Source organism: Neltuma alba, unplaced genomic scaffold, assembly GCF_004799145.2.
Source record: "Neltuma alba isolate B1F8T4 unplaced genomic scaffold, ASM479914v2 tig00012767_pilon, whole genome shotgun sequence".
Lineage (NCBI taxonomy): Eukaryota > Viridiplantae > Streptophyta > Magnoliopsida > Fabales > Fabaceae > Neltuma > Neltuma alba.
In genome coordinates this window covers 81,877-94,440 of record NW_021637177.1, presented here as the reverse complement: position 1 = coordinate 94,440, position 12,564 = coordinate 81,877, and the positions used below count along the sequence as shown (strand labels likewise).

At 34.7% G+C, this 12,564-nt stretch overlaps 2 pseudogenes; both read right to left on the bottom strand.

Annotated features, from left to right (window-relative positions):
* Window positions 1–1,579: 1,579 nt before the first annotated feature.
* Window positions 1,580–4,096, bottom strand: LOC114730835 (IQ domain-containing protein IQM5-like; annotated as a pseudogene).
* A 1,813-nt stretch (window positions 4,097–5,909) lies between these two features.
* Window positions 5,910–7,535, bottom strand: LOC114730834 (glycerol-3-phosphate 2-O-acyltransferase 6-like; annotated as a pseudogene).
* Between the last annotated feature and the right edge of the window lie 5,029 nt (window positions 7,536–12,564).

The following is a 12,564-nucleotide window of genomic DNA, read 5'->3' as shown; positions in this document are numbered from 1 at the left end:
GAGTTGCGGCGGAGGATAAAGATGAACTAGCAGAGAAGTTATGCAATCGGTAAGAAGATCCAGCTGATTTTGAGAAGTTCTTCGACAAACAAGGACAGGAAAAAAGTGGAGAACCCTGTTTCGAATCCAAGCTCAGGCTTCCTTGACATGGACAGCGACATCAAAGCGAATAAACCATACGAGATGATAATCTTTTCGGGCAAGTGCATTGGTACTCTTTGGTTAATAGACCATTAAGGTTTCGCCCAAAACATACAAGCAAAGAGAAAATCAATCAAATTTTTTGAGCCCGCTTGTAACTTCTTAGAAAAACTAGTTAGGCCGCATTCTAATGTTACAACTGAGGGCCTTCTCTGTTTTTGCTCACTCCAAGTGGACATAGTAAACTGCTCAACCCTGTCGAAGTCTAGAGCTACCCTTGTAAAATCCTCAACACATAAAGGCTGTAGAAAATTTCGGGGGTGATAAATCCAACAGGCAACCGATAGAAGGTATATAATTGGTATTAATTTAGGACACCTTAAATTAGTAACCTAACGTATGCCTATCACCCTAAAATATTTTTTTTAAGTATATTTGGCATCCTAAAATGTTTTGTGATGTCATTTTACTCTCAAGATATTAATTTAAAAATTTACAAAAAGAATAAAAACATTTACAAATTAAGTTAATAGTTTAAGAGCAAAATGATCTTACTCCATCTGTAAACATTTTTATTCTTTTTGTGAATTCTTTCATCTTGATTATAAATTTTCGTATTCTACTTGTAAATTCACTTTTCTTGTCTCTCTCTATATGATTATTATTGTCATTTTGTTTTAGGAATTAATTTCACTTTATTCTCAAAAGGGTACAGTGAAATTTCAGGGTTATATGGGGTGATTGGAAATAAAATCTCTATAAAGGGGGCTAATAGAAATTCTCCCCTTTGTTATACACATCCTTTAATAAGGGTAAACTTGGCAAATTTTATTAATTTAAGACATATTTCATTACTCAATTGTTATTTCTTGGTTTGTGAGAATTAGTTGAAAGTAGTTTATAAATAATATAAGTACTAGAGTGGTTGGAATAAAGGTGCACTCTTGCCAATAACTAATTTGCACTAAGAAAATTAATTTAGTTATTTGTTAAAAAAATTAAATGTGTTTGTTTCCTAATATATCTTTTTAATTATTTGCATTGGAAAGTACCATTAATGAAAACTCTCTTAATAAGTGTAATTAATAAGAATTACTTCTAATAGGAGAATGCCTATGTCTATACAAAAAAAAGAGGGATAATTTGAAAAATAAATTATAAATCTAATGAAAAAAAGGGAATTTAAATCTTACATTTAGCGCCTAAATAAATCCCTCCACTAATTCATATGTTTAGGGGCAGATGAATAATATGTATAATAATCTCGCGTTGGCTAAAAAAAGTTATAATAATCGTACTATTTTATTTATTAATCAGTGATATGTTTACCATGTCAAATAAGTTTCTGCATGTTCAAAATGAGCTCTGGTTTTTCTACTTACGTAAAATAATTATTAAATTCTTTTTTATTCATGTCAGATATCACATAATTACTATATTATAACATCTTAATTTTTTTGATAGTGGAGAGGTCTAAATTGTGCTCCTCAAGAAAGCTAATGACTTCTCTAAAGTTTTCTTCTGTAGGACGGTAGTATGTACTATAAAGCCAAATAACCTGAAACGTTTTAATGCAACAGCACTTATAAGTGAATCTGCTCCAGGGAAAGTACCAGAGCGTTAAAAGTAATAGAATGAAAGTGATCATGTTGTGTGATGTATTATGCTGTTAGTACCTTAAGGACACCCTGATGAGCCACTAATCTTCCTGTTGTGGTTGCAGCTCCAGCCAGGAAGCTAGAGTGGTGAAACAAACCCTTCTGCTTTCACCCCACATACAAAGACCTTGTGGGGCTCAGAACAAATATCCATCTGGATCCATCTTCAGTATCCAGAAGCTTCCCATTCTGTTTATACGCCAGCTTGCCTCCTTCAACAATAACTTCATATTCTTCCCTTTCTTTCTGCAATGGTACCACCATCAGTCAGCTATATGAGATATAGCAGTAGCAGTTTTTAGATAGACTCAGGCCAAATAAAAAATGAATCTTCATAGCTAGGTCTGTTGGATATGAATCAATATCTAATTAAAACGTATGTTTAAAATAAATATATCTTTATATACACATATTAGCAAGAACTTACTGGTCCAAGATATTTAATGCATTGGCGTTGAATTTTGTTCCTTTGACATCTCTCAAAATTTACTTCTTTGCCTTCTCCTACGTCCAACCTAAATGTAAGAAAAGCAGGAAATTAGCCATCCAGATCCGTATTAGTTCCCCATCTACCATGTTTCATGGTAATTACAATGAAGAGATTAAATTTAAGAAGGAGTGTCTACCAGTAGAAAAATGGTTGGCTGCTTTAGCTTCTAAGCCAGACATCATAATAGAGGCGTAGATTGGGACCATATAGATGACGTGGGTCAATCTATGCAATAAACAAAAAGAAAGCGACATTGTCAACACTTAATATATATCAAATCTGTTGTTCAAAAGCCTCAAGATCATAAAGAGTACTCTTCTTAACTACTACCTCCTGTTCTTAGGATCTATTTGGTATAAGGGGAGGGGAGGTCCCCTCCTTTTCCCTCACACCAAACAGTAACTTAATATAAGAGTTAGTTGACTTAATTTAAGTAAATAGGTATTATCTTTTCTAACATATCATTTCTAATCAAATGTATTGACTAGAATTACCATTATCACTGGAACTACTTTGAAAAAAATAAATAAATATGAGAAACAAAGTGGATTGGAATCTTATAATTAGGACTAAAATAAAAGTCCAATAAGCTTTTATATTAGGGATTGGAAGTAGTAACATATTGGAATAATGGGTAAGAATAGAGAAGATAATGGGTAAGAATAGAGAAGGCTATAAGGTCTTACAGCTTCAAGCCAATGTCGCAGGGCTAGTTTTCGTGCCTTCTCATTCTTGGACAAACCTTTTCCTACCTGAGTGAAAATTCAGTTAGAAGCTAGGAAAAAAAATCAATAAAGAAATCATTAGTTAAACTCCACAGCAATCCAGATTCTTTGTAATTATAAAGTAATTGGTGTGTATTCAGAGAGGTAAAGAAGAAAAGTAAGCCTCATGCACATTCACACTTTCGTATTATTCTTTTTCTCAAATGAATGACTATATAAAGAGTCATATAAGTATGATAAAAGTAATTTATAGAAAACTGAATTTAGTAGATTTAGAAGACTGAATACCTTAGCTGCCATTGTCCCTGCCCTTGCCTACCGTGATAGTAGGCTTTGCCCTGAATCTTCATCCATCCCTGGGGAATCTTGCCACTGCAAAAAAAGAAAATACACAAGGATGTAACACATGTTAGTTCAAGTAACAGCTTCAGTTGCTTGAATATTTTGCTGCAAAACTCTGTTAAGACCTCGTTGCCGTCTTCATAACTGCCAATTTGTAATACAGCTACATTTGAAGGACCAACATCAACTTGAAGATAGTCACTTGGACTGATGGGACCAACGTCTTGTACTACGGATTCTGAGTAGTGGCGAAGAATAATGATAAGCGAGCAAAAAACTAATGTAATAGGTAGGAGGATCCACTTGATTTTGAAAAGTTGTGTGGCAAACAAAGACAGGAAAAAACTGGAGAAGCCAGTTTCGAATCCGAGCTCAAACTTCCTTGACATGGACAGGGACATCAAGGCAAACGAACCATACGAGATAATGCTCAATGCATCTGATTTTGGCACAAGTTTGTCATTCATCACGGAGATCAAACAGATCACATCAAACATTAGAGCTGCCACAGGGCCTTGGAATTTCTCTGAAACTCGAATTCTCTTCCCCCACAAGATGAGGCACCATATCATCAAACCAACGAATAGATAAATAAGGAAATTGCCAATACCAAACTTTCCAAATGAGATTTTGTAGGTGGAGCTGAGACCTAAGCAAACGAAGCCAGCTATGGCTGACACACTTGCCACAAATTTCCAAATCCCGAGCTGATGACATCCAAGATCTCTAATTCTGTTCATAGTTTATTTAAAAAAGAAAAATGAGACCCTCATTATTTGATTTCTTAATTTTGATTTATAAATTTGATGAAATTTCATTTATAGAAATATACAGAAACTAAAAAGGTGTTAAATAAGACGCTAGAGATAGAAATTTCATAAAGTGAATGAAATTCTATAAATTAAAAATAATAATATTAAAATAGTTTTTAACTCGAGGATTAATGCCTATAATAAATAAAAGGATTGAATTCAAACAAAAGAAATTAAAAAGATCTGATTCAAAGTTAAAGTCAATTAAACACTCGCGTTTAAACACTTGTGTTTAAGCTCGGATAAGGCACCACAAAAGCTTAACAGAGACTCAAAAAATGGGGAAGTGATCAAACGTGTTTAATTCCTTAGGAATTTCGAAAGCAGAGCATAGCAGAGATTGTACTAAGATTTTCGTTACTGACCAAACAAATAAATCATCAAAGAGACCTACTACTAACCTTAATCAAACGCCCCCCCCAACACCACACTGCCCACTACCAGAGAATGGTCTCGACAGCAAGAGGAGCGTAACTTGGAATAAGGGTCTCGGAATTGACGCGTAGAGAAACCGTGTAAGGAATGGTAAAGGTATTGAGTTGTTGACTCTAATGGCAGAAGACCAAAAGTACAACCTTGACTTGGGCTTTGGCTCTTTGCTTTTTCAAGAAAATATGTGAAATCACCATTATATTTATTATTCTGAGATATCATCAGCATACTTGCGATTGAAAGGAAAAACAAGAACAAACCAAGCCGAACCAAAAGGGCTCAACTACCCCTCTCAAAGGCCACAACCAGACAATCCACAAGTTTCTTCACATTGTCTTGCTCTCTGGGTTCTAATGATGGATTAGACAGCACCAGTAATAGACATAAGTACACGTAGGGGCTCACGTGCGCCGATCCTGAAGAAAGGGAACCAAGCCTCTCCCCCCCCCCCCAAAATAACAGAAGAGTATCGTTTCAGTGTAGGCCTTATTGTGTTGGGCTTTTTTTGGTAGTTAATGGATCATTAAGGTTTGGCCCAAAGCGCACAAGCACAGAGAAAAAAGTTAGGCCGCAACTAGTGTTACAATTGAGGTTCGTCACTGTTTTTGCTCACTCCAACTGGACATAGTTAACTGCTCAACCTTGTAAAAGTCTAAAACTACCCTCGTAAAATCTTCAAGACCATGAAGGCTGTTGTAGGTGATTTCGGGATTGATAACTCCAACATGCAATGGATAGAGAATAAATCATTCATTAGAAATTTAATTGGCAAACAATCTTTAGGATGATAGATTGCCGAAAAGAAGATAAGTTACACACGAGAGAAATTAAGTTGCACAAAAAGGAGATAATTTGCACAAAATATTATTTGGATAAAAAACTAATTTACATATAGAGAAGATAATTTGCACACCAAAAAAAGTTCAATTGGACAAGAAATGATGATTGCACACAAAAGAAGACACATAAGAAAAATTAAGTTGCACATAATGGAATTTGAGTTATACAAAGTTCATAAGGACCATTTACCAATTAATTTTTCAGTGAGAGATTTATTCCCAATTTTTGAAATATACAATTGGCATTAATTTATATCACAAGAACAAAATAAAAGCACAATCATATAGATCATTGATTACTTTATCACAAATATGAGTATGTTTATTGGCTTATTGCAAATTTGCAATATGCATTTACACACATACATATTCTAAAACATTTAGAAACTCAATCGGGAACCCACTAAATTCATAGTACAAAAGAATATCCAATCTTCCACGTGCTTACGTACTTCTCTTGTGCCTATCTGCTATGACTTAATTTCAAGCTTTCGAGTCTTCTTATTCTCCTCCTCCTCCTTCTTTAATGCAATCCTCCCATCTGTTCCAGCAAGCATACTGTACTCATCTTTCCTCGTCAGATTCGTCCACTCAAACCGAAGCATCCCGGCAAGAACTGTCGGAATGTAATTGGCGACGTCAAAACTGGCCTCGCCTCCCTTAGACATAAGCTCAGATGGAAGCTGGTTCAGAAAAGTGATCTCAAATGTAGGCATAGGGTTCGTGAACACAAAGTACGTAAGGGTCCAAAATCTTATGCCGGCCAACTTTGGTCCCATTAAACACATCAGTCTGCTTCGTGTTGACAGCCACAGGAACGATTCTATCAATTAATTCGGCAAAAAGAGCACCGAACCTTAACAGAAATGGTTCTCTGCTAGTGGTTCCTTCAGGAAAAGTCATCGAGTCACCTTCCTAAAGCAGTATTTTAATATTCTCTGCATCTCTCTCTCTTTCTCTTGACAAAGCAATGGTTTTGATTGGCGATGTTATTTCACTGAACTTGCTTAAGCTGTCGGTGACGCAGCTGACTTTTCTCTTAAGAGCAACGGCAACAACTATAGGATCGACGACAGCACGGTGGTTGCAGACAAAAAGGACACCGCTTTGGCCTGTCTTTGGGGGAGCGGGTGGGGTGCCCTTGACAAGGATTCTGACGCCCAGAAGCTTGGAGTTGTACCGAACGAGTCTTTCTGGTATGGTGCCAATAGGGAGCCACGGGAAGGTTACAAGTGCCATAAGAGGTTGGCCTCTGAGCAAAACGACCGTCGTGGAAGATAATGGGACTTGGAAGCTTGTCTCTGGGTAGCGGCTTGCACTTTGTTCTCGGCATTCGATATCCTCCCTGCATATGTAAGAGCAATTCAAAATACTCAAATTGTTTTTTTTTTAATTTTTATTTTTCGGAAATTAAAATTCGAAGTAATTTTTTTTATTTTTTGGGCTAGGATTCAAATCAGAGTATATTAATCAGCCATTATACCAGAGCGCGATAATATTATGTTAGACATCGAGAATTAATGGCAAGTATCTCTTACGCATTGTTGAGAAAAATCAAATTTGTGTTTTCATTATCTTTAATTGGCCAACTACTGTTTGTCGTTGTCGAATCTTATTCTTCAGAACAGGGAGGGGCCATTTGAATGTATGGGTGTAGTAATTAATACCCGATCGAGAAGAGCCAATAGAAGAAACAATGAAGGAAGCTTGCGAAAAGATATAATAATACATACTCGTATATGTGTTAAAAGTGTATAAGGACTTTATTAGCTCTCTCTCGTTTTCAGGGGGCAAAAAAGAGACTATAGATAATGCTATGCTACGAGTTTTATGTCAAGGACGCAAGGAGAGTCTCGTAAAAGAGGTGAATTTTACATGTTCAATAGGCTTGTTTCTTAACAGACTAAATTTTTTGGGAAATTGTTTTTTTATTTGTGCTTATAATATTTGATGCTTCTGTTAAAAAATAATGTCACAGAGAGAATTACCCGTGAAAAATCCCAATCGGCAACAAATGGTAACGGAGTACCGTACAGAGTGAAGACGTCAGCTCTGAAATGTGCGTATAAGCCACGTTCAAGTTGCTCCTTTGGCATCACTTATATAATTTTGTTTATGTAAACTGAGATAAAAATTTTTTACTGAGACCTTGTTTGGAATCACTTATTTTGTAAATTATGATTAAAAAAATGCCTATAAGTGATTCCAAACAAATACTACATTTTTACTGAGACCTTGTTTGGAATCACGATTATAAGTATTTATAAGCTTATTTTACATAAATCAAAATAAAATTGTTCTCACGTGCTTATTTTGTATTCTTTAAATTATGATTGAAAAATTGTTTAGAAATCATTTTAAATGGATGCTAGGTAAAACTTGTCTGAAGGAACAACTGGGCATTAAAAAATTTTTTTTTGGAGGGGGGGATATGAATTCCAGGTGTCGTCCCCCTCCTCCTCCCATTGCCCCACTTGCTCAGCCATTCCAATTACTCCATTTTCCTCCTGCTCAATTACCCCTACTAATAACTCATGCACAAAAAGTAGAAATTCTAAATTTTAAATCAGTTTTTATAAAAAATTTTAAAAAATAATTATCCCCTTATTATTTAAGTGGTTAATTTTAATGTATATATTTGATGAAATTATTTCATTTATAGAAATATACCAATAATACTATAAAACGGGGTTAAATAAATCATAGAAATTTCATAAAATGAATGAAATTCTACAAATTGAAATTAACAACATTAAAATGAATTTGACTCAGGGATTGATGCCTATAACATAGATTATAAAGGGTTCAATTCAAGCAAAATAAATTAGAAACACGTGATTGAAAATAAAAGTAAACTAAACACTAGTGAATTAATTCTTGCCCCCAAAAAAGAGAGAGAGAGAGAGAGAGACAGGCCAAGCCTGGGCAAAGCATCACAGAAAATCGAAGACGGGATAAAGTTAAGATATGTTTAATTCCTCAAATATAAGAATTCAAATTCCAGTCGCCGAAAAAAGGATTCCAATTCCAGAAGCAGAGCATAGCCGAGATTGTACAAAGATTTCTGTTACAGGCCAAAGCAAATAAAAAAAGAATGATAAAAAAGACATAATAACCTCAATCTAACGCCCCCCTTCCCACACTGAATGCCCAGAATCGCTGCAAACCTCAAGAGGATCGTAACTCAGAATGAGGGTTTTGGGATTCATGCTGTTTTTTCCTTCAATAATTCATCTCTTGTTACCACTGCTTCCCCACATGAGAGTCACACAGTGAGGAAAATGGAAAAGGGATCAACTTTTTGGCAAAAGGCCAAAAGCATAAGAAGAAGCTGTCGTCCAGACTACTGTCTAAACTAAATGGTGTTTGATTTATCACCATAAGGATTAGCCTTGTAAAAGTAATTTTAAGTAAATATATGAGAGGAGTTTTGCTTCAACTTACACAAAAATGCTCATTTTAAGTGTTTTTTAGGGTTTATAAACACCCCGTGATGTGTAAAATCAAGCTACTCTGTTAACTCAGGATACTTTTAACATGTGAAAGAGGTTGCTACATGTTCAAAATGAACCAGTTCTCCTTTTAGTATCAATACATATTTTAAACAAGGTAATGCTGATTCATTGTGAATCTTTAAGTAATTAGTGTGTGCGCGGGTGCATATAGAAGATTAGTAAACAAAAGCAGTCATTCCTGACGCAAAAACATTAATTGCAAGGAAGAAATTAGTGACTAAAAACTATGAGAATGTCATGTAAAAACTGTTTGTGTGTGAACATATAAAGAGTGTATGGAGATAAGAACAAGCAATAAATATTTGCCTCCTTGGCCACTTAATTGGGGTTAGATCTTCATAATGAATGAAACAGTGTCGTCATGTTTCTGCTTATCAATAATTTTATATAGAATGTGTGTGCATATTATTACGTTATTTTTCAGTATTCATTAACGCGACAACAATTGCTTTTTAAGATTAATAAATCTGAATCTTTATGCAAATACTTGGAACTAATAAGACAGTCTTAATATACTTTCCGTATAATATGGAAAAAAAGAAAAAGAAAAATCATATCATATTTAAGAGTCATGAAGACAAATCCTATGAATAGGTAAAATGAAATAGCAAGCTAATTATAATGCATGGGCAAATTTGATTGTTCGGGCTTTTGAAGTTAGAAAAAGGAACAAAGTTGTGTAAGAGAATAAAGGAAATTAAAACTAAAAAAGAAATGGATTAACCACTGCATCAGAATTATCACTGCATGACTTTAAATAAGTGAGTATCGTGCATGAATGGTATATATAGGAGATCCGTGAGTGTAAGAGGAGGAGCGCAGCCTTGGCAAATCGAATCAATTTGGTCTAGATGAGTCCCAGTGGCGCATATATTTGTATTTAAATGAAGTAAAAATAGGAAATGATATAGTATTTTATTTGTACATATGTTTTTAACATAATAAACTTGAAGCATGAACTGTTCTAATTAACATAATTAAAAAAAGGGCTAAGGTGCGCCCAGCACCCTGAACTATTTACCCAGGTGTGTCCAGTGGTCTAAAATAATTTTGGGTGCATCCAGTGTCCTAAACTAATTAAAATGGTGCGTCCATATCCCAGGCTAACAGAAATGTTATGTTTAACTGTTACTTTCCTGACTCAGCTTAAAGTTGACCCTAGATATTCTAAATGGTAGACATATGGACATTTGATATGCATTATTCTTACTCAAAATTGAATTTATTTCCTTCCTCTTCTTCTAAATAAATTGACTTTTGAATAAGAATAATACACATCGGGTGCCCCATGTGTCTACCATGTAGAATATCTGGGGTCAACTTTAAGCTGAGTCAGGAAATTAACAGTTAAACATAACATTTCTGTTAGCCTAGGATATGGACGCATCATTTTAATTAATTTAGGACACTGGATGCATCCAAAATTACTTTAGACCACTGGACGCACCTGGATAAATAGTTCGGGGTGCTAGACGCACCTTAACCCTTAAAAAAATCAGGATTTTACATACATTTAAAAATCACCTTGAATTGAAAAAAGAAGGATTAAAATCTAATGATCATTACAAAAGTTGAATGGGAGATTTTTTTTGTTCTATAATAACTTCATGAGAAATAATTATTTAAGATTATTTCCCTCCGTTTTTGGAGAAGATCTTATCTTAAAGTTGTGACATATAAACAAAATCATTACAAGAACTCAGTAGTATAAGCCACTAATATTTGTACTGTTTTAGTCAGAAAATCATTCACCAAAACTTAGTCGTCAAATAATTATTGGAAGATACCGTTCTAAATGCATAAAAATGGGTATTACCATTGTATGGCTTGGAATATTGGCAGCAACAATTATTGTAAATATTATTAACACTAATAAGAGTAATGCATGCGTAGTTGGAAAATAGTTGGGAGAGAAAAAGCACGTGATGTGAATCCCATTATTTCATGCCACAAAAAAAATCCCATGACTCATTTTGTTTCCATATATAATAATTGCATAATTCCCATAGGGATAAGATTCGATTTTGCTTAGGAAGTTGTCACGTAAAAGCTGTGAGTATCAAGAAGTTTTTTTAGGAACAATGTTGCCTAAAAAATGTTAAAACCGTAGCAATATCATCCGCGTTAGTAAAATTAATTTTGACTGTTAGTTGACCCAATTTTGTTGAATTGGTTCTGACATATAGGATTTAATGCCACGTATTACTCGCCTGTCACGCCACGTCAGCATCATCTTCCTTCCCTTCACTGCATCAGCCCTGCACTAATTGAAATTCTAGCTCTGTCCCCCCTCCTTTATCTCAAACCTTCGCCCATATTTTTTAAGCAACCGGCGTCCTGATTACGGCAACCATGGTATTATGGGGGGGAAAAAATTACCGAGAACGGTTGGTTCGAGTTTTAAATTCCAGAAATTCTAAACACGTTATTTGCCCATAAATACTCGCACACTTATCTCCAGATATAGCATGAGATTGCTGGAGCAACAAGAACCTACCTTTAGACCATTTAAAAAGCTTGTAAAGTTTATAGCAACAACTTCTCTATTACACCTGGCTCCTTATGTCTCAGATATTAAAGAAAGTGCACTCTTAATTATTATTCTTTGTGATAAAACTCGTGGGAAAGGAAATACAAGAATTCATTTTTCAAATGATACTCATTCCTTAAACAAATAACAAAACTACTGATTCCCTTGAATGAAAAGAAATCTTAGGCGAGAATCTTCACATCCCTTGTTTATTAGTTCGATCGAAATGGGTCTCGTTAACAGGAGCCATTCCTGTAGCTCCAAGAGCTCCAGCCAATAAAAGGGAACGAAAACAATAGTGATGAACGGTTTTGAAGAGATTATAGCATATACAGTTGTAATTTCTGAGCGCCCTTGTACTTCGTACTAAAAGACAGAGCACTCACGAAACACAAAAAATGGGTTACAACGAGTGAAAAAGAAAGGAAGATTAACTGTTATGAGATGAAATGGGTGAAGGTTTGTGAAGGAGGTGGTGGGGCGGAGCTGGGATTTCAACAAGTGCACAGGTGTTTAGAAGATGATCCTGACGTGGCACTATAGGTGAGTAATACGTGGCATTATTTATGTGTCAAAGCCATCTCAATAAAATTGAGTCAACTAATAGTCAAAATTAACTTTTCTTGTGCTATCATCGGCTCATTTGCAGCGTCCCATTAATTTTTTGAAAAAACAAAAAGGAAATTAAAAGAGATGAGTGGGGCCAACTGCGGCCGAAAAGCAACAGCATTGTGTCTGATGGTGAAAATAAGCAAGTCACGCTTTGTTCTTAACAGGTTAAAGTCTGTTTAATAACATACTAGCTTGAACTTGACTTATAACTTGTAATAGTTTTTTTTCCCCCAAGGTTGAGCCTGACTTGCATAAAAGCCTAGCCTGAGCTTGTTAAAAAAGCTTGGAAATTTAAGGTTTTCAAAATGTATAGTAAAAAATACATAGGCAAATAAAAAATATAAGATATACATACTACATAATAATTATTTTTATCATTATCTTTTATTTAAATTTTAATGTTATAAGTAATATTTTAAATCTTAATTACAGTTAATATTATTGAAAATAAGTTATAATTATATATTA